We start from the raw sequence: 24,452 nt of genomic DNA, 5'->3' as shown, positions 1-24,452 counted from the left end.
ATCCATAATGGCCTTAACCGAGAACTTGATAAAAGGCCGAAAACGAAGAGATCTTCCCAAAAACCCTGAAATTTAACCGAGAACTTAAAAATCCTCCCGAACACCTTGAGGTTTAGCTAAGATCCTTGAAAATTTCCCGAAATTCTTGAAGTCAACCCGAGAGCTAAAATAGATTTACCGAGAACTAGAGATCATTCAAGATATGGTAATCTTGATATGTTCAACTAAATCTCGAGAAATATGGTATTCAAATCAAACACGATAATTACCAAAATCTATATCAAACACAGTTCCTCACCAGCCAAAGAACACGAAGAACAATTCTTCAGTCCCCAAAAATCTTCAAACAAACACACACCCGTGAATCACCGGTAGAATCCTTGATATCACCAATAACCGAGCCTAGAAAAGGTAGGCTCTGATACCAATTGTAAATCCCGAGAAAGGATTTTTCAATGTGATACCAAATAACTTAATGATTAGGCGGAAACTAATCACCAATCCGATTCTACAAAGCCAATGCAAACACATAACAAAACACAAAAGTAAGCTTCAAAATACACGTATATTGATACGTCGGGTGCTTAAGCCCTTTACAAACTTACACGAGTGAAAACTAAGCTTGATCGAACAACCCTTACAAAAGTAACATACATCAATATATATACTCTACCAACTAGGCCCAATGCCAACTAAAGCCCACCAAGATCACATGATATCGGTTTACACACGGAAGCCCAACTAAGCCCACTAATACAAAGCATAAACCACAAAATACGGCCAAACATATAAAGAAATAATATTTTAACTATACCCTTATCTTATAAAACTATATTTCACTTATCATTTGATCAAGGTATGGCCTATATCCCTAACTAGGGTGTAAGCCAAATAAAACAAAATAATTAGTCAGAAACCCTACCTTGTATGAATACTTTTATAAGAAATGCCTAGGCTTGATATGGGTAGCACTTCTACTTATCGTTGAGTAATCAAGGGAATAACTGACAGAACTTCTACAACCTGCACGTACTTCGAGACAACGAACTTGTCAGAATTTCGGGACGTGGTACGCACTTCTAGGAACTATGAATGTATTGGAGGTGTGAGGAATGAATGAAACATCACCTCTTGGCCTCCTTTTGAAGGAAAAATTTGGGTCCCATCGCATAGTGCGATGAACTTATTAGCCGCCATTGAATATTATATTCCGTCGCGTATCATGACGGTTGGCCGTCGCATAGTGCGACGCCGCCCGCTAGGCTTGATGTATCGACATGTAGACCTGCCATGTGTCACCACGTGGCCTGTCATGTATGAAACATGGTTGGGCACGTGTCATGATTACTTAAACTGGTCATCACGTATCGTGATGAACTTAAGGGTCTGGCGGTCACGTAGCGTGACACCGCCCTTCCTAGGGTTGTAAGGCCCCAAACCCGGTAACCTTACTAGCAGTTGGATTTACCCTTGAACACAGCTTAATTATCTGAGTTTAAAAAAACTTTCGCGGAATGTTATTACATTTACATAATACTTTCTTTCTAAAATGACTCTTTGGATACCACACCCTGTGGATAGCCCTGTCTGCACTCCAAGATCCATTTCTTTCTATAATCAACTACCAGCTTGCATACTAAAATCAACTACGTTGAGTGAGTTCTAGTTTTAACATGCAACAAGTCATACTTACACATTCATACGTTCGTATTCGAAGATACACATACAATTCTTAACCTTTCCGCATTTATATATTTAATACAAACTTTAGTAACATTCGACCATACGTATGTATGTATATATATATATATATATTGCACATTCACGTTCGATACTTACTTTAACCTACTAAGAGTATGTACAGTCTGTCGTCTATACCTATACTCAAGGTCATGAACCGCAGTCTTTACATGTGTTCACCATTCATGGTACGTAAAAGGTCTGCGGTCCTTCCCTATACCATCATACATTGACAGCACGTACAAGGTCCACTGTCCTTCCCTATGCTATCACCTATAGCATAGCACATATGAGGTCCGCAGTCCTCCCTTAAGCTACCACATTACATTTACAGCACGTATAAGGTCCGCAGTCCTTTCCTATGCTGACACCTATTCTACAACACATATAAGCTTCATAGTCCTTAACTATGCTATCACATGCGTACATGTCTAACAGAAGTTAGAGAGATTTGTCATACTAACATACTATGTTAGACAGAGTCCGCATTCCATACATAAAGCTACTTACACATATCATATATATATATATATATATATATATATATATATATATATATATATATATATATATCGTACCAACATAAATAACTTAATAGGTCTGCACATGCAACGCTCTACATGCCAACTACATTGCTAATCAAGCAATATATAATATCAAACTACCACATTGAGTATGCATAGAACCCCAAAAACATAAATAGAGAAAGGGGCTAGAAACTCACATGGGTCATATTTCTTTCGGAATTAATCGTAACACATTTCCTCAGCTGGGCACGACTAACTGTATATCAAGCATAAGTATAGATTTACTATCCTTCTATTTAAACAAAACTACCCTAGTTAGTGAACTAGTTTAACTTAGCTAACGGTTTTACTATTTAGAATAGGGTCGCATTCGCATGCCCAAGAATTGCATTCCATGGTCATGAACGAATGCATCGCATAGCCAGGAACGAATCGCATCGCATGGTCATGGTCGAATCGCATCGCATGGCTAGGAACGAACCACATCGCATGATATAAAACGAATCTCATTTCCAAATGAAACTCATTTTCAAACGAGTCTAATCTCATTTTCAAACGAGTCTCATCTCATTTTCAAAAGTGTTTCATCTCATTTTCAAACGAATCTCATTTTCAAATGAATCGCACCCGGTAACTCTTTTATCCCCAAGTTTATGTTTTTCCTATATCTTAGGGTCCGATTTACTATCCTACCAAGTTTCATGCAAAACCAACTTCGCTTACCCATCCTTTTCACGAACCGAACACTACTCATTTTACCCAAACCGAGCCAACTAACCCATTTACTCATAAGTTCATTACTTTATCAATAATTGTGGCCCGATTTATCATCTTACCAAGTTTCATGCAATTCCATACACGAAAAGTAAACCATTTTAACAAAAAACGAGCCTCTGATATTTATGTTTAAAATCACTCATACAGCCCAACACCATATCAAACGAGCTCCGATTTAGGCAATTCAAGCATCCATAGAACCGTCTGGCCAATATCTACGAACCCCTATGCTCGTTGTTGCCGGAAATAGCCACCAGAAAAGCTGAACAGTCGCTGGAAAACTCTGTTTTTCACTATTACGGTTTCCTTGATAAAAACCAGACTTCCTGACCTCTAATTGAAGATCCGACTGGTGGAAATCTTCATTTATATACTATGAAAAGTCTGATAAAATTTGAGATCAATCCAACGTTTAGATCTCTGGGAATCCTCAGGTCTTTGTGGGTTGCTCACTCAAAAACGGGAATTTAGGTGAAAGATATGGAGAGATGGAGGAGTGTATGTGTTTTCTTGAGTTGTAGGTGAAAGATGGATGAAATGAGATATAGGGTTTATGAAAGGGTTTATATACTCCTTAGCTTATGGGTAAGCCCAGTTTTCTCTATGTCTATATTTATTACAAGTCTATAGTTTATTAAAGCTCACTTACAACTTTAGCAAACTCATATTAAGTCTATGTCTTTTACTCTTATTCAGCTAAATAAGAATTCCATAATATTAAATAATAAATATTTTATTTATTATTTATTGAACTATAGGATGTTACAGGGGGTTTAGTGATATACTCGTCGCGTATTGTGATGGGTTGTTCTCTGATCCATCGCATAGCGCGATGGGCCTTGAAATTCAAAATTTCATTTTAAGTCCCTTGACTTTTGTATTTAACATTTTTTGCTCAAAATTTTAGAGATGTTACATGCATGAACCTAAACTGGTAGACATTAACAAATTACGTATCTAATCGGACGTACATAAACGAGTGTAACCGGACAGACGTAAACGAACACATTACTAAATGGTTCACGTACACTATTTAACGAATGTGGCCTCTGTCCGTGTTCGTGTGTTAAGCTTACCGGACGAAATCTTTTTGTTCATGTTCGTTCATTTATTGAACGGACAAACATGAACAAACCTCCCACTGAACGGTACGCCGGACGTTCATTGGATGTTTGGTTATTTTACAAACCACCGGTATTATGTCAAACAAATATTCACACACGGTCACTATATTTATTTTGCTAATATAACACTATATAATTACAAGCATGTGAATAATATAAAAAAATTGTATTAAGTAACGATTGGTGGATGATGATAATGGGTTGGACTAAAATTGATAGTTAAATGAAAATATTGTACCATATAAGCTTAAAATAAACTTAAATTATAATTGATAATTTTGAAAAATCATACAGACCAAAACCAAATTTCTCTCACTAATAAAGTCTGGGTTAAACTTATGAATAGATTTGATTATAAAAACTTTATAGTATTAGACATATTATCTATTTCATCATCATTATCTTTATAGTTATTTAGTATCACGATATTGATAGTTATTTAAAACATCAATGTCTTAAAATAATTTATCTTTTCATTATTTTCAATGTATCATATCTTAAATCTTAATATATATAAACAAAACCTTTAAAAGCTCTTTGGTTACTTCTTACATTCTCTCAAATTACCAGATTGCTTTATTTGTAAATGGAGGCTTCTCAATCATTTGACCCAAATTCACGAGTGTGGGTCTAACCAAACCGAGATAGCCCTTAACCAAGTTATAATATCTCATTAGATTAAAAATTAATCTCACTAAATATTTTATATTTTATATGAAAATCTTATAAAATAAGAATATACTAATTATTCGGGTTTTTTTTTAGATATTATTTATAATTAAGAAACAATTTTATAGTAAAAAAAGGATAAGCGGGTCATAGGTCTCACGAAACCCAGATAACTTTTAAACAGGGTATAACATCTCGTTATTTGTGAAACCCTTTCACCATCAAACCCTAAGTATACTATTAACTTCCTTACAATAAATAAAATTAAAATCCAAAAAATATATAAATATTAGAAGTGAAAAATGTAGAACAGCCCCCATAATACGAAGATAAAAACTAGTATTCTCAATAAATATAAGGGAAATTTCCCAAAATATTCATTTTGACCCACTTTTTTCCAAAAAATAGTCTAGATTTACAAAAAATTTTCAAATAGCCAATTTATTTCGCTGGATCCAACGAAATTTTAACACCGTCAGACGGAATTTTTGGATTTTTAAAATCATGCCACGTGTCAACGTATTAATGGATCCTATGGAATTTTAGTGGGTCTGACGGAATCTTCATCTTCAACCTCTCAAACCCTAAACCTCCATAACCAACCTCCATCTCCATCTTTCTTATTTCTCCACAAAATCAAGCAAATCTTAGTGCAAAAATCGTTTAGTTTTTCGACGAGAACACAAAACCATATTATTCAATTTCACTCTAGAACTCAAAATAAAAAACCCCCAAATTGAAAAATCTAGGGTTCGTTAGATGAATTAAACAGTCGGATCAGACGAAAGCGTGAACTGAACCGTCAGATCCGACTGTTTACTAATACGTCGGTTTGTTTCATTAATCTGTCGGACAAACCAGAAAACCGTCAGATGGGACGGAATAGTATGCTTCGTGGTGCATCCTGATAAGCTCATTATTCCGACGGATCAGAAACGGTTTTTGTCGGATCCGACGGATTAATTAGGCTATTTTTGGTTTTTTTTTTTTTTTTTTGTCTTGGGCTAAAACTGGAAAAAGTGAATAAAAATTGGCTAGTTTGGAAAATTTTCCCTAAATATGAGTGATACGAAAAATACAGCTTGAAATATTTTAAGGTGTCATAGCAAGATTTTCTGTGTCCATGTTCAAATCTAAAACTCACATAACTCTCTTTTCTTCTACGATTGGTGGCCATGGCTACAAACAATGACATTGTCATCATGGCTTCAACAAAAGCCACCTCTGTCATCAACATGCCAAATACAACACGGCATCAGCAGCTTTATCTTTGAAAAACTCAACAGCAAAAACTACCGTAATTGGAACATTAAATGGTCAACATACTTATGATAGGTTCTTTGACGATTCTCTGTGGGTTTTGTTGTTTTCCAAAATCAATGGTGGTAGTGAACAAAAGATGAAGGGAGGTTGAGGGCGGAGCTCGAGGAAAAATGAGGCCTTGGACATAGATGTTGTAATTGTTATCTTGTAATTGATGGTGCCAGAAAAGGGATGGTCGCAACGATGGTTGGAGGAATGGAGAAGACAACCTGCTAATGGGGTTAGGGTGTTAGCTTAATAATGCATTAAGTTAAAATAAGAAGTATGATTTTTGTAGGAAGTATAAGAAGAATTTAAATACGTTGATTTTGAACATGGATGGTTGTCACGGCCCCAAACCCTATACCCTAGGAGGGAGCCATGAGTATCGAGTGGTGGTATCGGTGTTTTTTATTAAAATATTTAGCAACGAAAAAATTCATCAGAACCGTAGTTAGGAAAATTTATCAGAGTACAAAACACCATGATTCTTTATTTTATAAACTAGGAATAAAAACCATATTTATTCAAACATAATTTTTATAGGGATAAACCCTAGTTTACAAAACACATTTCTGGTGACAAGCCACTTATTTAAGCTAAAAGCCCGCAGGCATCATTCACGTGTCTCTAACAAGTCACCTGAAACATGTTTAAAAATATTTGAATAGCAAGAAATACTGGTGAGTACATTCATTTGAAAATGACACATGTTACAGTTACAACATTAAGATGCTTTTACATCTGTCTGCTTACAAAGTACCGAAAGGTACTTGTCACTCGACCGTATCTTGACTATGGCCATATTACTTATTGGCTAACACTTGTATACAAAACCCCACAATAAGTAACGTGTAATAGCCCATTAGGAAAGCCTTGTATACAAAACCCCACAATATCAGTTGTAACCATCCTGTAAGTCTACATAGACTTAATCACTATAATGTAATTAAAACCCTTTAACAATATTTTTGAAAGCATTTGGACTATTTGGTCATGAGTTTTATAAGTTTAAGAAAATCATCATGACAGCATTGGAAAATCAGTTATCTCACACAAATGTGAGTTGTACAAATACTCAAATGTCTCACCTTGCAAATTCACAATTAACGAACTTCCTGGTATTAAGCAACTAGGTTAAATACAATGTAGTATATCTAGATTAGTATAACCCATTAATCATAATGATAATCATGAAATTAGAAACTTTATACGTTGGCACAATGTCTTACCTTGTTCAGGCAGAGCTTTGGATTCGTGTACAAAATTCTTCTTTTGATCTAAGAGGGTATCATTACGACTACTCGAGAGTATTATACCAATACTCTTAATAAAGCAGAAAGTGAGAGAGATGTATGAAATTTAGACATGAAGTGAAGGTCTGATTTCTACCCTATTTATAGTTGAAATTGGGTTCTTTCGCGTAACGTGAGGAAACACAAACAAGCAGCTTCGCGTAGCGCGAAGAAATTATATGGTTGTTGAGTCAGCCCTAGCTAGGCCACGTGGTACGCCACATGGCAGGCAACGTGTCACTTGTGAGTAACTATCACTTCGCGTAGCGTGAAGGGTTAATAAATTTATCTTAGCGTAGCGCGAAGGACAAAAGTTTTTCCGGATAACTTATAAGCCTTCGTGTATCGTGTCGAGGCTTGGGTTTACTTCTTCATGTAGCGCGACAGAGCTAAGTTTCAAAAATACTAAGGAGACTCTCAAGTGGCGATGCGAAGTGCAAAATGTGCTATCAAAGCGCCACATTGGGCCCATCGCCCATCACACTACGCCCGAGCCTGTGCCCATCGGGTGATTCGCACCCTTCGCTAGGACTACTGAGTGTGGCTTGTCACACGAAAATATTATCATATGAGCTCTCTTTCTTATAAAGAGCTTACAAGTTTTATAATCTAGCGATGTGGGACAAGAACTCACTTTCTTATTTATACCAAGGTGGAAGCATTTCATTTTCCTTCCTCCACCAATGTGGGATGAAACTCACTTCTTTTATTTTCTCAAATTTTCCTTTTTGCTTATTTTATGGTTTGTTGTAACATCTCTAAATTTTCAAGCCAAAAATATAAAGTTCATAAGTCAAGGGACTAAAATGAAAATTCTGGAATTTTACTTACTTCGTACTACACGAAGGAACCATTTATCTCATCTTCGCACTACGCGTGGTAGTCACGAAGTAATCGTACCATGTGCTGACACATGGCAACACGTGACAGGACACATGTCACCACGTGGTGGCACGTGACAGGTCTAGGTGTTGACACACCAGACCTAATTCTGTCCTTCGCGCTACGCGGGCGGCTACCCAAGAACCCTTCGCAATATGCAAAGAAATAAAATATTCAGAGGCGGTTGTTTTGTCCTTTGCGATACATGAATGGCCAAAATTGTAGTGCTTCGCGCTACGCGCTGAAATATAATTTCAGCATGTAAATAGGAGGCCACAGGGTTAAACCCCATTCGTTCCAATAATTCTTATACGCACCCAACCTCGTAAAGCGTGCCACGATTCCAACGTGTTCATTTCTTGAAGTACGTGTAAGAAGTAGAAGTGTTATCGATATATTCCCTCGATTACCCGCCGATAAGTAGGAGTGCTGCACACATCAAGCTTAGGCATTTCTTATAAAGTAATCATACAAGGTAGGGGTTATGCTCGATTATTTTATATATGGCTTATACCCTAGTCGGAGGGGTATAACCCATACCTTGATTAAATAATAAGTAGAATACAGTTTTATAAGACAAGGGTATAATTAAAATGTTATTTCATTATAAAAATTTTATAATGTTTCTTCTTGATGAATAAACTCCATATATATGTTTCTTCATGAAGAAGAAACGTAGCAAATGATTGATAAACAAAAGGGGATAGAGGTAAGATTTGTCTGCATCCTATCCTGTCCAGACCCTACTTACTGATAGCTTAGGCTATTTGTGAGAACAACTGTGTGATATATATATATATATATATATATATATATATATATATATATATATATATAGGGTAAAGATCCTAAGAGAACCCTTGGCAAATTGAGAATTTTGAGAACCATTTTGGACCAATAAAAAATTCTCTAAAAAAATCTTTAAAAAATTATAAAACAAAAAAAAACGAAAATTTTAAAAAATTTATAAACCAAAATTCTTATATTTCATTCCGGTTTTATTAGAAAAAATAACGAATTTTTTTATACGTATTATACTTATACACATATGTATACTTTCATTTAATCTCTAGTTTACGTAATGTAAACATATGTATATTATCATTTACCTTAAATTATTCATGTGTATAAAAAAACATATGTACACATATATGTACATATTATACATATATGTATAATTTAGCTAAACCCAGAAAAAAAAATTTTGTTTTTTTTTAATTCATACTATACTTATACACATATATATACTTTTATTTAATCTCTAGTTTACCTAATGTACATATATGTACATTATCATTTACCTTAAATTATATATATGTGTATAAAAAAACACATGTGTACATATATATATATATATATATATATATATATATATATGTATAATTTAGCTAAACCGAGAAATTTTTTTTTCCAGTTTTTTTAGAAACCGAGATGATAAATAAGAATTTTGGTTTTTTTTTTACTTTTTTTACTTTTGTGTTTTTTTTATGATTTTTTTTTTGGGTTTTTTATGGTTCAAAATGTTTCTCATGGTTCTCAATTCCCAAATAGTTCTCACATGATCCTGATCCTATATATATACCTCTTAAATTTTAAGAGATACCAAACTTGTTGCTTTAAGTACATACCATAATGCATAAAATTAAGACATTTTATGGGCAATTTTGTCTTTTGACAAATTTATATTTTAGCAAAATCATATACGATTGATGTTAATTTATTCAAAAATAATTACAAGTTTGGTCCTTTAACTTTAATCACATTTTGTTAATTTACAGAATAGTTACATATATATCACTTATTTTAAACCAACTACCATCACAACGTTTAAATGCTTATAACTTTTACGGACGTTACTATTTTTTTTAAAACATTATACCATAAAAACGAGTATTTTATTTTCTTTAATTTGAGTATGGTATTGCTATACTTTTTTCATTTTAAAAACTTAATGTGTTACATGATTACCATTAAGGACCGACAAACAGGTTGGGCGGGTTCGGCCGTTCGGGTCATGTGTCTTTTAAGTTAAGGTTGGAATAGGTCGATACAAAAAAGGTTAATTTGGTTTGGGTCGGGACGGGTTCGGGTCGAAAAAGGTCAAGTCAGAATGAATTTCGTGTTAGAACAGTGTTAGGTAGAACAAGTTGTGGGTCAAGACGCATTCAAGGATGCGAGTCAAGACGCATTCAATGTAGCGTTACATGTGCATCGGCACCTAATTGCACGCGTACAATCGTTGTGTGGCGTGCTTACTAACACCGGTTAAGCTTCCAATGCCGCATTACGAGCATACTATCGCCAGCTTGCGCGCGCACTGTTGTGAAGTCACGAACCTACTGGATCGGTAACACCACCTACGTGGTCGATGCCATGTTTGCGTACATACTCCGCTGCATCGCGTAGGCACCCAGCTATATATAACAAAACATATCTAATACCATATAATAAAAAATATTAAAAGGCATTCAATGTTTGCATTCTGGTCTGGTTTATATGGTCGGTTTCCGATATAAAACGCGAATCAAGCCGTTTGCTACGGTTTGAAAATTTTTAAACCGACCAACTAACATAAAGTAAAAAAACCTAGCCATGAAACCAAACTGATGACTGATTTAAACGGGCTTCAAGGTTTTAAACCGAGCTAGCCATGAACACTCATAATTGTTACGTGATTAACAAGGTTCGCGTTCAAACACCCGCTGCATCGCGCGGGCACCCGTTTAGTATATATGTATGTATGTATGTATGTATGTATGTATGTATAGGGTAAGGTTAAAATAAAAACCCACGTGAGTTGTGAAAACTCTAGAAACTCATTCTGAACTGCATGTTTTTAATTAAAGTTTAAATTTTGTGGTTCACAATTAAAGTGAATAAAAAATATAAATATAAATATAACTTTTTCTCTCTTTAAAACATATATCAAAATTAGTAAAAAATGTTAAAAAATAGCAAAACAATTTTTTTTTTAGTTTTTGATGTTTGTATTAAATGTTACAACATATATTACGTGTGTAAAAAACAAAAGAAAAAACGATGTTACATAGGGTTTTTACGGGTTTTTACAACTTAAGTGAGTTTTCATGCTATACTCCCCCCCCCCCCCCTCTCTCTCTCTCTCTCTCTCTATATATATATATATATATATATAATTGGGATCATGCGAGAACCATTTTAAAATTAAGAAATTTGAGAACTATTTTGGACCAAAAAGGAAAAACTTTTTAAGAAAAATAAAAAAATTATAAAACAAAAAGAAACGCAAAATAAAAAAAAACAAAAAATTTAATCTTTCGATCATGATTTCATAAAAAATTAAAAAAAATATCGGTTTAGCAAAGTTATACATATATTATACATATATCTATAATACTTATCTTTTAATTTTAATTTTATACAGGTTATTCTTTATACACATATGTACAGTTAAGATAAATAATAATGTGCATATATGTACATTATGTAAATGGAGATTAAATAAAAATATACATATGCGTATAATTAAGTTTTTTTTTTTACGACATGATGAAAAATAAAAATTTTTGGTGTTTTACTTTTTTAAAATTTTTGTTTTTTTTTTTTTGTTTTATATCTTTTTTAATATTTTTTAAAGGATTTTTTTTGCCCAAAATAAGTTTTCAAAGTTTTGGATTTCAAAAAGTTTTCTTAGAGTTCTCTTATTTTTTATACCCATCTTAAGCACTTGAAATGTCATTTTATGATATAGTGGTACAGCAAATGCCTACTTGGCTGGAACAGGGTTGCAAAGATGTCAATATGTCGTAAAAAGTAGTGTAAAACCATGCCTAGTTTTGACCCCAAAAATGGTTGTATTCATGCATAATGTCCACCAACTTTCACACTTTTGTCCATTTTTCTTCTCCCTAAAAGACAAATCCACCCATAAATTCTTCAGCTTTTCCACATTGTTCTTTATTGACAAGCTGGACAATCAACTATTAAAAAGGGATGAGCAATAGCAAACATGAATTTGAATAGATATATTTGCACAACTCTAGCTTGTCTGTTTAAATAAAAACAAGATGGCATACCGTCCGCTGAAACTGTTGATGAAGAACCTGAAGCGGCTGATTGACATGAAAAACGATAATCCACATGTCAGCAGACTCCTATCTATGTCATGTGAAATACAACATATACAACTGCTTTATCAAGAGCTTGGATGGATGATCCAAAACCTATATAAGCTTCAACAAGTAGCATATCTCAAGGCAAGATTCCAAGATGTAGCAGAAGAGATACAGGATATGATTGATCTGTTTATAGGGGACGCCGATTTAACCAAGGACAATATATTTATATGCAATATTTTGCATCGTTGACTCCCCTCTGATTATAGGGGATGTTATGAGATCAATCAAGTCTATTAAGGAGGATTACTTTAGCATCCTCAATAACATGAAAATGATTGAATCATCTCCCAGTCCGAGAACCAACGGTCTGGAAACCCAATCCGCTGCTTCTGGTGTTACTTCCTCTAGAAATGTACAAGTGTGGGATGAAATCGTGGTCGGTCTTGATCATGATCTCGATCTCGTACGAGGCAAACTTGCGGAAGATGCAAGGAAGCTGGATATCGTCTCTATTGTTGGCATGGGAGGATCAGGTAAGACTACCCTTGCTACCAAAGTATTCAATGATGGTTTTGTTGGTTATCATTTCAATATACGGGGGTGGGTCACTGTTTCTCAAACATATGAAAAAACGGATCTGTTAAATCAAATACTGGCATCCATTGGAATTGAAATAGACCCTGATAAAGCGCGTGATTACTCTCATCTTCGTGGAAAGTTGCACAAGAGTTTGTTAGACCAGAGATATTTGTCGTTGACGATATCTGGAACAATGAGGCTTGGGATGTGCTGAAAGTGCTTTTCCCTGACAATAACACAGGAAGTCGAGTTCTGCTCACCAGTCGCCACAAAAATGTTGCTTTACATGCTAAACCGCGTGGTTTCATCCATCATCTAAGATGTCTAACTGATGATGAAAGCTGGGAATTGCTGCAAAAGAAGGTGTTACGTGGCAACGATTTCCCTGACTGGATAACTGCAATAGGAATGCAAATTGCAAGAAACTGTCGTGGATTGCCACTTGCTGTGGGTTGTCATAGCAGGAGTAGCAGTTCAAAGACTCATGGGAAAAAATTTCCCAGAGTAGCAGTTCAATACTCGTGAACGGGCACATGGAAACATTGGCTTTGAGTGTGAACCACTTACCTTCTCACTTGAGAAACTGCTTTCTACATCTAGGAGGCTTCCCGGAAGACTATAAGTTTCAAGTAACACGGTTGATTTGGCTAAGGATTGCTGAGGGATTTATACAAGAATCCGAAAATCAAAGCTTGGAGGAAACCGCAAAGGATTACCTAATGGAACTAGTTGACAGAAATCTTGTACTTGTTCAGGGTAGAAAGTTCGACGGTGCCATCAAAACTTTCTCAGTTCATGATGTTATGAGGGAGCTCAGCTCGGAAATTGCAACAAAAGAAAGGTTCAGCATAAAAGTAATAGGGTGGGGAAATCGTATCATTGCACCCTACAAGACTAGCCGCTTATTGTTACAGTTTCGTCCACCTTACCCACCTTGGTCCTTTGAGCGTTACATTAATCTGAAGTGTTCTCGTTCTTGGAGGCTCTTAACGGTTCTGGATCTAAAACGAGGTCCAAAATACTATTTTCCGGAGGTGATATCATTATTAGTTAACTTAAGGTACCTTGCAATTCAGAATGAAGATAGAGAATTCCAGTCCGCAATATGTCATCTTAAAAGCCTTAAAACCCTCATCATTGAAAGGTCTATATATTACCCTTTGGTGCTCCCAGATACCATATCAAACTTGGTGAATCTAAGGCACTTGCAGTGTCAACAGACAATTAAGTTTCCTCCAGTTGAGATGCTCTTGATGAATTTGCAAACCATTTCCAATGTGGACATGGGACAAGAGCCTACAAATTGGGTGAACTATTTTCCAAAGCTTTCGTGCTCCCTTCACGGAGAAAGGAAATATGATTTACGATCACTCGCCTTCCTCGAGATACTGAAGATACGTTGTGCAAGCTCACTGAGATCCAAAAAGAAAAACATGATCAGGTTTCCTGCCTCGTTGAAAAAGCTTACAGTACGAAGATGTCTTCTTCCATGGAGTAGCATGTCCAGCATTCAATCTTTACCAAATCTCGAGGTTCTAAAGCTACTATCACATGCCTTCATGGGACCCCAGTGGGACGCAGGTGAGGAACCATTTCAGCAACTAAAATACTTGAAATTGGAAGGTTTGGATATCAATAAATGGGAAGCCTCTGCCATCAACTTCCCATGTCTCAAACAATTAGTGTTGTACAGATGCCATTCCCTTAAAAGGATTCCACCAGACATGGGGTACATCCCAACATTAGAGTGTATCCGAATTGAAGATGATAACTACTCTGTTATCCAATCCGCTTACAAAATACAAGAAGAGCAGCACGCTGATGGAAACTGCAACCTAAAGATCAGAGTCGAAAGAGCCTCACCATCAATTTGGATGCGTTTTTGGCCTACCCTTTATTTAAATTCCACACGGAGACAAAATAAAATATTCAACATAGGTGAAAGCGATATAAAAATCAGAACCGGCATATCAATAAATCTTCTAACACCTTACGAACTAGAGACATTGGGGCTACCCGATTAACAATCCACCAGCACATGACCACCGTATAAGCAAGAGTAGGAACTGGAACGATGGCAGATCCAAATATCTTCCCATCAAACGGAAAATTTTAAAAGGAGGTGGAAGAATCAGGTTGTTCCAATAGCAGTGGTGGACATGTATACCTTTAGTTATTTAATTAATATACAATTTTTGTAACTTCGCCAAGCATAAACCATATGATTGATGGTCAATTGGTCATTGATCAATAAAAACCGACTAAAGGATAGTGGCTGTGCTAAAAAAGCATCTTAAAAACCATAAAGCTCTGTTGGTCCGAAAAATTCAAAACTTTGGCTTCTTCAAAACAAAGGAATGAAGCAGATTTTCTAATCTTATTGACATTAAACAACACTAAAGCATACAACGCCCATTCAGATTTAGTTTCATTTTAAACCCTTGTGAAATCAACAGCCTTCCAGAGTCTACATAAAGTTTTATATTACATATTAACCAAATAGTCCCCAGCGTCTCAACTATTTCGGTGTTAAAAGAATTACACATATCAACTTACACAGCACATCCTGCTTCCAAACACAACAAAAGTAAGCAATTCATCAGAAACTATATAAAGGGTAATTAGTACTTAAATCATTCACCAATGAAATGTCAGCTTTCTGCCCATTTTCGGTTCACTCAATCTTCTGCAAAAGTTACAGTATGGCGCACGCCCGTTGACCCTTTCGCTTCTTTTTCTTCTTTTGCTTTGGTGGTTGCAAAACCACTTTAATGGCTGCATCAAAAACAGCCTTCACATTCTGCAATAACCATAGCAAGATTTTGGTCAAGATCAAGGTTGACTTATTCTCAGAAACAAATAATTTAACATACCATGAAAACTGAACTAACGTAACCATTTGTCCCTCACCTAGTTACTACTGAAGATGTTCTTTGAAGATCACATTAATTTATAACTTATTTGAAAGTTTCAAGATAACATGAACCAAATTTTCCCTATCATTATCTTGTCATGGATAAATGTGAGATCTCTTACTTAGTCAAATACTGTAACTATACATGTAGACACAGATGCATTTAACCATGTATGCTGGTGTTTCAACGGGTCGGATGATCCAATCTGATTAGACCCGTTTATATGATTCAACGGATCAAAAAACCTGATACACTTATCAACTAGATTGATTTATCATAGAACCGATTCACTAGAATTGACAGTGGCATTCTTGTTTTATTATATTCTTTCTTTTTTTTTAACCCTAAACGTTTTAAAATATGTTCCAATGATCGATTTACATGAACACTCTTGGAAACAACAGTGTTTTTAGATCTTGGGGCGTTTTGTGTTAGAAGCGGTTCAAAAACTTTAAACAATGGAACAGAATTTTCAAAAGCGTAATCGTCAAGTTGACAATAAAAAGGTAAGTAGCTTTTATGGCCTAAACCCTAATTCTTTTTGTCAGAATTTCAAGTTCTAGCTTATTTGCCCCAGGTGATATTGAAGGAATCATAATGATATGTGATACGAATAAATAAAACATCATATAACCTGCTGAGTTTTTGAACTACACTCTATGTAAGCAGGGGCGCCAATTAGCTTCTTCAGTTCCTCTCCCTACCACAAGTTTAAAGATCATTATTAGTAATTTTCAATTAAATAAAATTTTTAAATGGGACTAGACTGTACCTGAGCCGTTGTGATTGGAACTGCACCAGGATGGTCGGATAAAAATTGTTTATCATCCCTAAGGTCTGCAAAAATTAATACTTATGTCATTTACACGCATGTGCATCCTACTAAGATGGCAAAAACAGAGCCAAAATGACTATATTTACCTATTAATGCAAATACAGGACATCTAAACAAATTTATCGTTGAACCTCTTATTTATGATAGCCTATAATTACAATGCAAATATTTCCACTTTTGTGTGTCCCAAGGAAATTGCAATTCGCAAACCTTCCAATTTTGGCAATGCAAATGTTTTATCATTTTCACATTTTAGATCATTGTACTAGGACACCTCAATTTGGAAACAACCAACACAATTATGTTGACGCAATAAGATGCTTTATTCAGTACATTTTTCAGTATTTTTGCAAGTACAAAATAGGGCTGAAAACAGGCTCGAGCTCAGCTCAAGCACTTTAAGTGAAACTCGAGCTACACTCAACAGCTCAGCAGCCTTCAATATACACGTTCAAGCTCCGCTCAAAAAGAATTCAAGATTAGCTCGAGCCCGTCTCAAAATGCTCGAACACATTATTCCCATAACCTAACATGTTTCAAATTTGTAAAAACTATAATAGACTAAAAAAACTCATACAGATACATTAAAATTTTACAATAAAACATGAAAAGTAAAAACTTAAAAAATCAAATTTATATATACATCTACATATTACTTGAGGCTCAATAAGGCACCAGCTTAGTTCATTAAGCTGAATTTTTATGACCAAGCTCTATCTTAAACTTGATAAAAACTTGACTCAAACGAACCAAGCCACACTTGACTTGCTCAATATAGGAAAATCTCGACATATTTGCAGCCCTAGTACAAGGTGCCAGGTGCAATGATATGAATTGTATGGATGTTTGATTTCAGCATCTGGAATATATTTCCTTAGACCTTAACTGTGTGATGACATCAATAAGTCCTGAAGATATTAAAAATCTAGATGCAAAATGAATTCACTACTTTCTACCAAACGATAAAACTTATAATGAAGTGTGATAGAACAGGATAACAATTGCAATAACTTGTCTGTAATTAATTAAGGTTGAAAGAATCTAACCGAGCTTTGTTCCAACAAGGATGATTGGAACACCAGGCGCATAGTGCCTCAATTCAGGAATCCACTGCACATTGCATCAAACATAAAACTAACCCATTAAGTCTTACATAAAAACAAACCTCAATCATGCTCTAAAATTCCAATCATATTCCAAAAAGAAGACGTAATATTCGTTTTAAAGGAAAAAATGTTCATAAATATATAAAATCTTGAATATTTAACGAGACATTTAATGACTAAATCCAGCTTAGTTTCAAAAACTTCTAACCTTCAAATAAAGTAGTTGTTCATGTTGAAAACTTGTAACAAGAACCATTTGACTTCTGATTTGAAAGTCAAACATTCCATGTACCAAACTAAAAAACACGTTTTTTCCTGGAAGGTAAACCGAACCATGAAGAAGAAACCGAAAATGAAATTATAATGCCTTTGAAATGATTTAAAATACTTTTGTTATAAAGAAACTTTACTATATTAGAAACAGGATATTTAACAAAAAATCAATATTTCCTTTATTACAAGTAAAATTGGGGTTGTTTGATAACTAAGACGATTAATCAATAAAGACAGTATCACCTTTTTTGATATGTTCTCATAACTGGCCTTGCTAATAAGGGAAAAAGCAAGTATGAAGACATCAGCACCACGATAACTCAATGGTCTCAGTCTATTGTAATCTTCTTGTCCTGTTCAAAATGATAGCATAGTTTTAAATTCCAAGCAAAACAAAATAAAGAAAAAAGATCCTTCCAACTTATGTTAAACTAAGAAATCAACCTGCAGTATCCCACAAGCCAAGATTAACCGTGCTTCCATCCACCACCACATTTGCACTAAAATTGTCAAAAACCGTTGGCACGTAATCCTGTTATCATACATAGAAGGTAGACCAATAAGATATCAATCAATGAAAGCATTAGTCACTTCACAGATCACAATCCAGATTATAAATTATTACAGGAATATAGACGGTCAAGATTCTTTCAGACTTTACTACTATGCCCCTAAATATCAATCAATGAAAGCTCGTGTCCCCTTAAAACCCTATCCGTTTAGCCAGTTAGGTCAGTAGGTCAAACATTATTTATAGAACAAGAAGATATTAAACTGTGATTCCAAAAACCTAAATTTGGTTTATAAATCCAAATTAACCAGTACAGAACTTTCACAAAGAACCTAGGGCTGTGCATGGGTCAATTTGACCCATCAGTTTTGCTAAGTCAATTTCAATTAACCTGTTTTACATGTTGGTTTGGTATGGTTCAGTCAGGGGTCAGTCAACCATCAACTAGATTTGGTCCTAAAATGTCCGAGCCTGACTAAATGGTCCAAAATAATGTAATTCGGCCTGATAGTTTGGGCTTAAAATTCCCGGTTTCTTCATTCTCACGGTATATGTGTTGTCATTCTCTTGCTACTCACATTAGTTTGTTTAAAAAATGTTAGATTCATGTAAACATAACTATATTAACATATATAGAGTGAATATATTGGTAACCTTAAGTGAATAATATATATATAAATATAGAGTAAAATCAAAACATTTTGATCAATCATTTGGTTCGGATATAAAGGTCGATTTTGGGATGTTTCTTTTTGGAGAGATTATTGTGACATGAAGAATTAGAATCAAACGATTAGGTGACTGAAGTTAAACATAGTCATGTTATTTTACAATTATTTCAATAACTAGACTCTCATAACAACCTTATATCTGGTTGTATACATATGATTACTGTATCTTACCACATTCGAATAACTGGGCCGCCGACTTTATTAGGAAGGTGGTCCGCCACTCTCCATAGGCCTGGACACCCTTATCCCAATTTATTTCAAACAAGTTGCACTTATAGATGCAAAATGTAGGTGCATCTAACATACCACAATCATTAAATTCTCATTTAAAACTATATTCAAAAAAAAAATAATGGTATAACATGAATAGTACCCATTGTATATCCCTACCTCACATAGTTTACTCTCCTCTTTTACACCATTTTTTTAAATTTCAAAAACTCTTTTAATTACTTTCTCGAGTCGTCCCTCTTTTTTATACAAAGGAATAGTATGCATTTTCCCCAATGATAACAGTTAAACTAGGGGTGTACACAATTCGGTTGGCTTATTGGCATAAACCGAAACCAAAGTCATCTATTAATCTATTTTATTAACCAATCATCTCTCAGTTAATTTCTCAACCCTAATTAGTACAAAAACAATCAAAAAGCACATTATTTTTATTATATCTACAATTTGTAACACACAAAATAAAAATTAGGTCAAAATATAAGTTAAAAACAACAGATTAGAGAGGCGTAGAGTTTACATACAGTGGGGAAGGTGTTACTGGTGTAGGAGATAAGCATACACGTCTTCCCAACTGCTCCGTCACACACTTTATAAACCGAGATGCGCTCATTTCTTCAGTTGGAAACCCTCAACCAAAATCAGAAGCTGTATTCGTTGGTTTCTGAATATTTAATACAAATAATGTGTACTGTGTGCAGAAGAATGTCAAGTACCTAACCTTGAGAGTAGACGGCGGTTTTCACAGCCAGCTAGCTCGCTCTATATTGCTGCTTCTTTTTCTAAGTATTTTCAATATTATTATTTGGGATATTTAATAACTTGATACGGCGGTGTCTTAAAAATTTAAAACTATTTCTTTCTTCAAAATAAAAAACACACCCTGTAATGATGTTACCAAGAGTTTACATATAAAGTATAGTTATTATCCACTTTATTAAATTGATTGGCTATTAATTTTAATGTTTGATTTCAATATTAATCATTCCACATGAGCTTATACTATGTGCTGTGAGATTTAGTGCATCGTGTTGACTGGACGCTGACTAAATTTCGGACAAAGTTCTTGCTCGCTCACTTGACATGTTATGGATAAAGCCCCTACTCGCAAGCCATAAATAACTAAACCTTCCCCTCCAACCTCCCTTAGGGGCCGCGAGTGGGAAGAAGCCCTCCATTGAAGCCCTTGATCGCTAGAAGTTGTTATGTTGTTCACAAGGGACGTGACTGAAACTCCCCAACAAAGTCCCACAACACATAGTCTTATATTAATTATAGTTCAGTACATATAAATAATATTATTTTCGTGTCATCTTTTTTTAAGAATTACATCATGGCACGGCACATTCCATTTACAGTAAAATCACCTTTGATTACATTTTCTAATGCTATACATATGTAAAAAAGAATAACACAAATGCACGTAAAATACCAACAAAGCCCGATATGGCCATGTGCAGCGCATCGACGTCTACAATGTAGCATATCATTAACTACTATATAGTACACTACCATCAAAGCCACATTGGATCTAAGTTTGATCAATGCTTTGATTGGAAGTAATTAGGGATTTCTTAGTGGAGTTAGTTTGATTTGGATACATTACTAGACATTGTGGGAGCCCACCCTATATGTTTATGACTTTATTCAAAATTGTCATAATGTAAGGTCTAATTTGAAGTACATAGTATGTTTTGATTCCTACAAGGTAATTGCCAACTTAACCTTTGTATACTATTTAAGGTCTAAAGATTATTTATCCTCGTGAAATCTAAAAGTAACAAAAAAGGAATACCGACTCAAGTATGTTTAATATATGATCCATGTTCACAATAACTACGATAATACCAGTTGATCAATGTACACAATTATATATGTTCGAATGTTCGATTCAATTAACTTCTAATTAGTAACCGTAATCAACAGCACATACATAATTAAGGCTCATGTTTTTACCTTGGTTCTTCCCTTTTTCAATGATCTTTTTTATCACAACAATTGTGTTTTGGTCAAAAATCACCGAAGTAATAAATGAACAACTTAGTAAAGTGAGGTATGTTTGTGTTTCTCAATAACCAAACTAAGTAAATGCGGCAAAAGTAAATGTGAACACAACGATGCAGCGAGGAAAAACCTAGGATCCTAGTGAGGATCTTTGGAAAAAAACCTCGGGAGGAGAAAACTATCCCTTACCTCAATTTATTAACGTAAAAAGTGGTTACAACTCGAGAACTATATTAATGTAAAAAATGGTTACAAATCGAGAACTATTTGAGAACGAAAGCTAAGTACAAGTATTCGTGTTGTGAGTGTAGAAAATCGTGTCTAAAACGTTCTCAATCGGCCTCCTTTTTATAGAAAGAGAAAATAATTAATATTCCTATTTTTCCGGGAACTCTAGCCACCTTTAGCATATAACGACTTAGTCTTCATCCCACGTGCATTTTTAGTTGCTCCTCCAAACTTTAAGGTAGAAATAGTCAGCTAGCCGTTAGAGTCGTTATTCCTTTGAGTAACCTGCAAATATATCATAAGTAAAATAAACATGGTTGGTTAGCTCAGGAGATCCTACAGCTAGCTGGGAATCCAAATTATCAGGATCACGCTAGGAATAAAATGACCCCTAACAACTTGCATCATAAGTTTTCTTCCAATGTCACCCAAAATTCATGCTCTCTAACTAGCATGACTTGACAGACTTGTTTTTCAACTTCATTAGTTTTTTGGAATATTGGCCTTACATAATCCCAACTATGGCCCATTGGCAAATATAAGGACCAACTATCGAAATGGTAAAATATAATCCCAACTACGCATGTGGGTGGAAAATTAATGGAAAGTTAACCTTCCGATAGTTTTGTGTGACGTGGCAGCTGACTTGTCATTAACCAGCTGGCGTGGCCGCTTAGTTGTCATTAAACCACTGACGTGGCCGCTGAGTTATCATTGATTTCAAAAAAAAATAATAATAATAATAATAATAATAATAATAATAATAATAATAATAATAATAATAATAATTTGTATTCCCCAGGAGTCTAACAAACCCACTTCATCTTCATCCCATTTCTCTCCGACCACCACCTCACCATCTCCGACCGCCATCATCATTCGATCCGACCATCGTTATAAGCCTAGTCCACCCATCACCACTATCTCTGTACACCCTCACCATCGTAAAAGTATTTGGATGTCATCTTACCAAAGCCTAAGCCCTTGGTTTTCGTCGGCCGGAACAAATCTCATCCCGCCGGGCGCCGTGTAACTCCGACAACCACCAGAATCATAACAGTTTCCTCTCCCGAAATCGCAGCTACAACGTCTGGCCGATTTCAGATCTGAAAACCCTAATGGTGGATTGGGGGAATTGAACAAGCTACAGTTGTTGTCGGCGGAGCAGCCACCGGAGCATCCGTCGACGGAGATGGGAGGTGTTTTGATGTCGGTAGGAGGAGCCACTGGAAAAGCCACCAGAGCAACCATTGGCAGAGACGGTGGTGATAACGTCGGAGAAGCGGTCGACGACAACGTCGGAGAAGCCGTCGGAGATGCCGTTAAAGACTGAGCAGATCCGGCGATCATAGCAAATAGCATAATCAGGTGGTTTAAGATTTTTTTTTTTATAATTAATAGCCCTGTCAGCAGCCCAGTCAGCTGGTTATGAGACAGCTCAGCCGCCACGTCACACAAAACTAACGGAAGGTTAAGTTTCCGTTAAGTTTCCACCCACATGCGTAGTTGGGATTATATTTTGCCATTTTGATAGTTGGTCCTTATATTTGCCAATGAGCCACAATTGGCAATATATGAGGCCAATATTCCTAGTTTTTTTCCTCTTTTTCATCTTCTTTTGTACCTTTCTTTTGTTATGAGCGTGAAAACAATTACAAAATGATTAAGTACTTACATAAATGCTACTTGCTATGGGGTCTTTAAACCTCAAATTAAAGCAACATGTCATTGCCATGTACGCAGTGAGGTTTTAACTAATATATCCATTTAATACCGCGTTGTGGTCTAAAGCCCGTTAACCACTCTAAAGGCCCAACATTCCTTGTTAAAGTATTTGAGCCCCACATTTTTCTCCTTTACCACCTCAGTCGCGTGCTAAAGCCACACCCTTTACCGCCCGACCTTAACACCCCGGCGCGGTGTGTACAGCGTTAAGGCCGGACCACATCAGCTTTTGGCACCCCTTTAACGCCCCACAACTAATAGTTTAACTATTATTTGCTTCAAGAGTAAATATAACAAATATGACATCCCAATATAGAACACGAATAAATTTGAAGATATTATAAATATATGGCTTATAAAAAAGTTGATATCGATTTACAAAAGTAACAAGAAAAATAAAAAAAAAATAGATTAGAACATTGATAAAAAATAGAATATAATAATCAATAATCGTACAAAACGTACGCGATATTCATCTCTGTTGATTTCAAAAGAACACAGAAACCGTAAATCAAACACTCCTCCATCAACATCGATCTCCACCGACAATCCATCTCCACCACCACCGGTCCACCACTCACTGGCATCAACAATCCTCTGTCAAATCATCGGTGTCGACGACGAGTGTCCGACAACTCATCGGAAAAGCGCGATTATTTAATTAAACATTAAAATTGATCAAATTAATCATCAATTCATCGAAACAAACAGTTTTGGATCTTCAATTGAATTAATTTTGACCTAAGCATAACTTGGTTTAACCTTGAGTGTTTTTCATTTTACGCCTTGAGCGTATTAGGGTTTGGAATTCAGTTGAGCGTTTTTCATTTTACGCCTTGAGTGTTTCATATTTTGGATTTCAATTAAGTGTAATTGGGTTTTTAACCTTGAACGGTTCTCA

General features: G+C 35.3%; 2 pseudogenes across 1 annotated transcript; one reads left to right on the top strand and one right to left on the bottom strand.

Annotated features, from left to right (window-relative positions):
• Positions 1 to 6,025: 6,025 nt before the first annotated feature.
• Positions 6,026 to 15,016, top strand: LOC143567852 (putative late blight resistance protein homolog R1B-16; annotated as a pseudogene).
• Positions 15,017 to 15,412: 396 nt separating this feature from the next.
• LOC143567855 (rac-like GTP-binding protein ARAC3) lies at positions 15,413 to 20,207 on the bottom strand (annotated as a pseudogene). Its single transcript, XR_013141476.1, has 7 exons — positions 20,119 to 20,207; positions 18,566 to 18,653; positions 18,365 to 18,474; positions 17,789 to 17,852; positions 16,680 to 16,744; positions 16,542 to 16,607; positions 15,413 to 15,792 (listed from the first exon to the last, which is right to left on the bottom strand). The product of XR_013141476.1 is annotated as a rac-like GTP-binding protein ARAC3 (transcript).
• Positions 20,208 to 24,452: the final 4,245 nt, after the last annotated feature.

This window comes from Bidens hawaiensis, unplaced genomic scaffold, assembly GCF_021521415.1.
Source record: "Bidens hawaiensis isolate Kalapana, Puna unplaced genomic scaffold, B.hawaiensis_p1.1 tig00023651_1, whole genome shotgun sequence".
Taxonomy (NCBI): Eukaryota; Viridiplantae; Streptophyta; class Magnoliopsida; order Asterales; family Asteraceae; genus Bidens; species Bidens hawaiensis.
The sequence above is the reverse complement of the archived record's forward strand: the minus strand, read 5'-3'. Positions and strand labels throughout refer to the sequence as shown.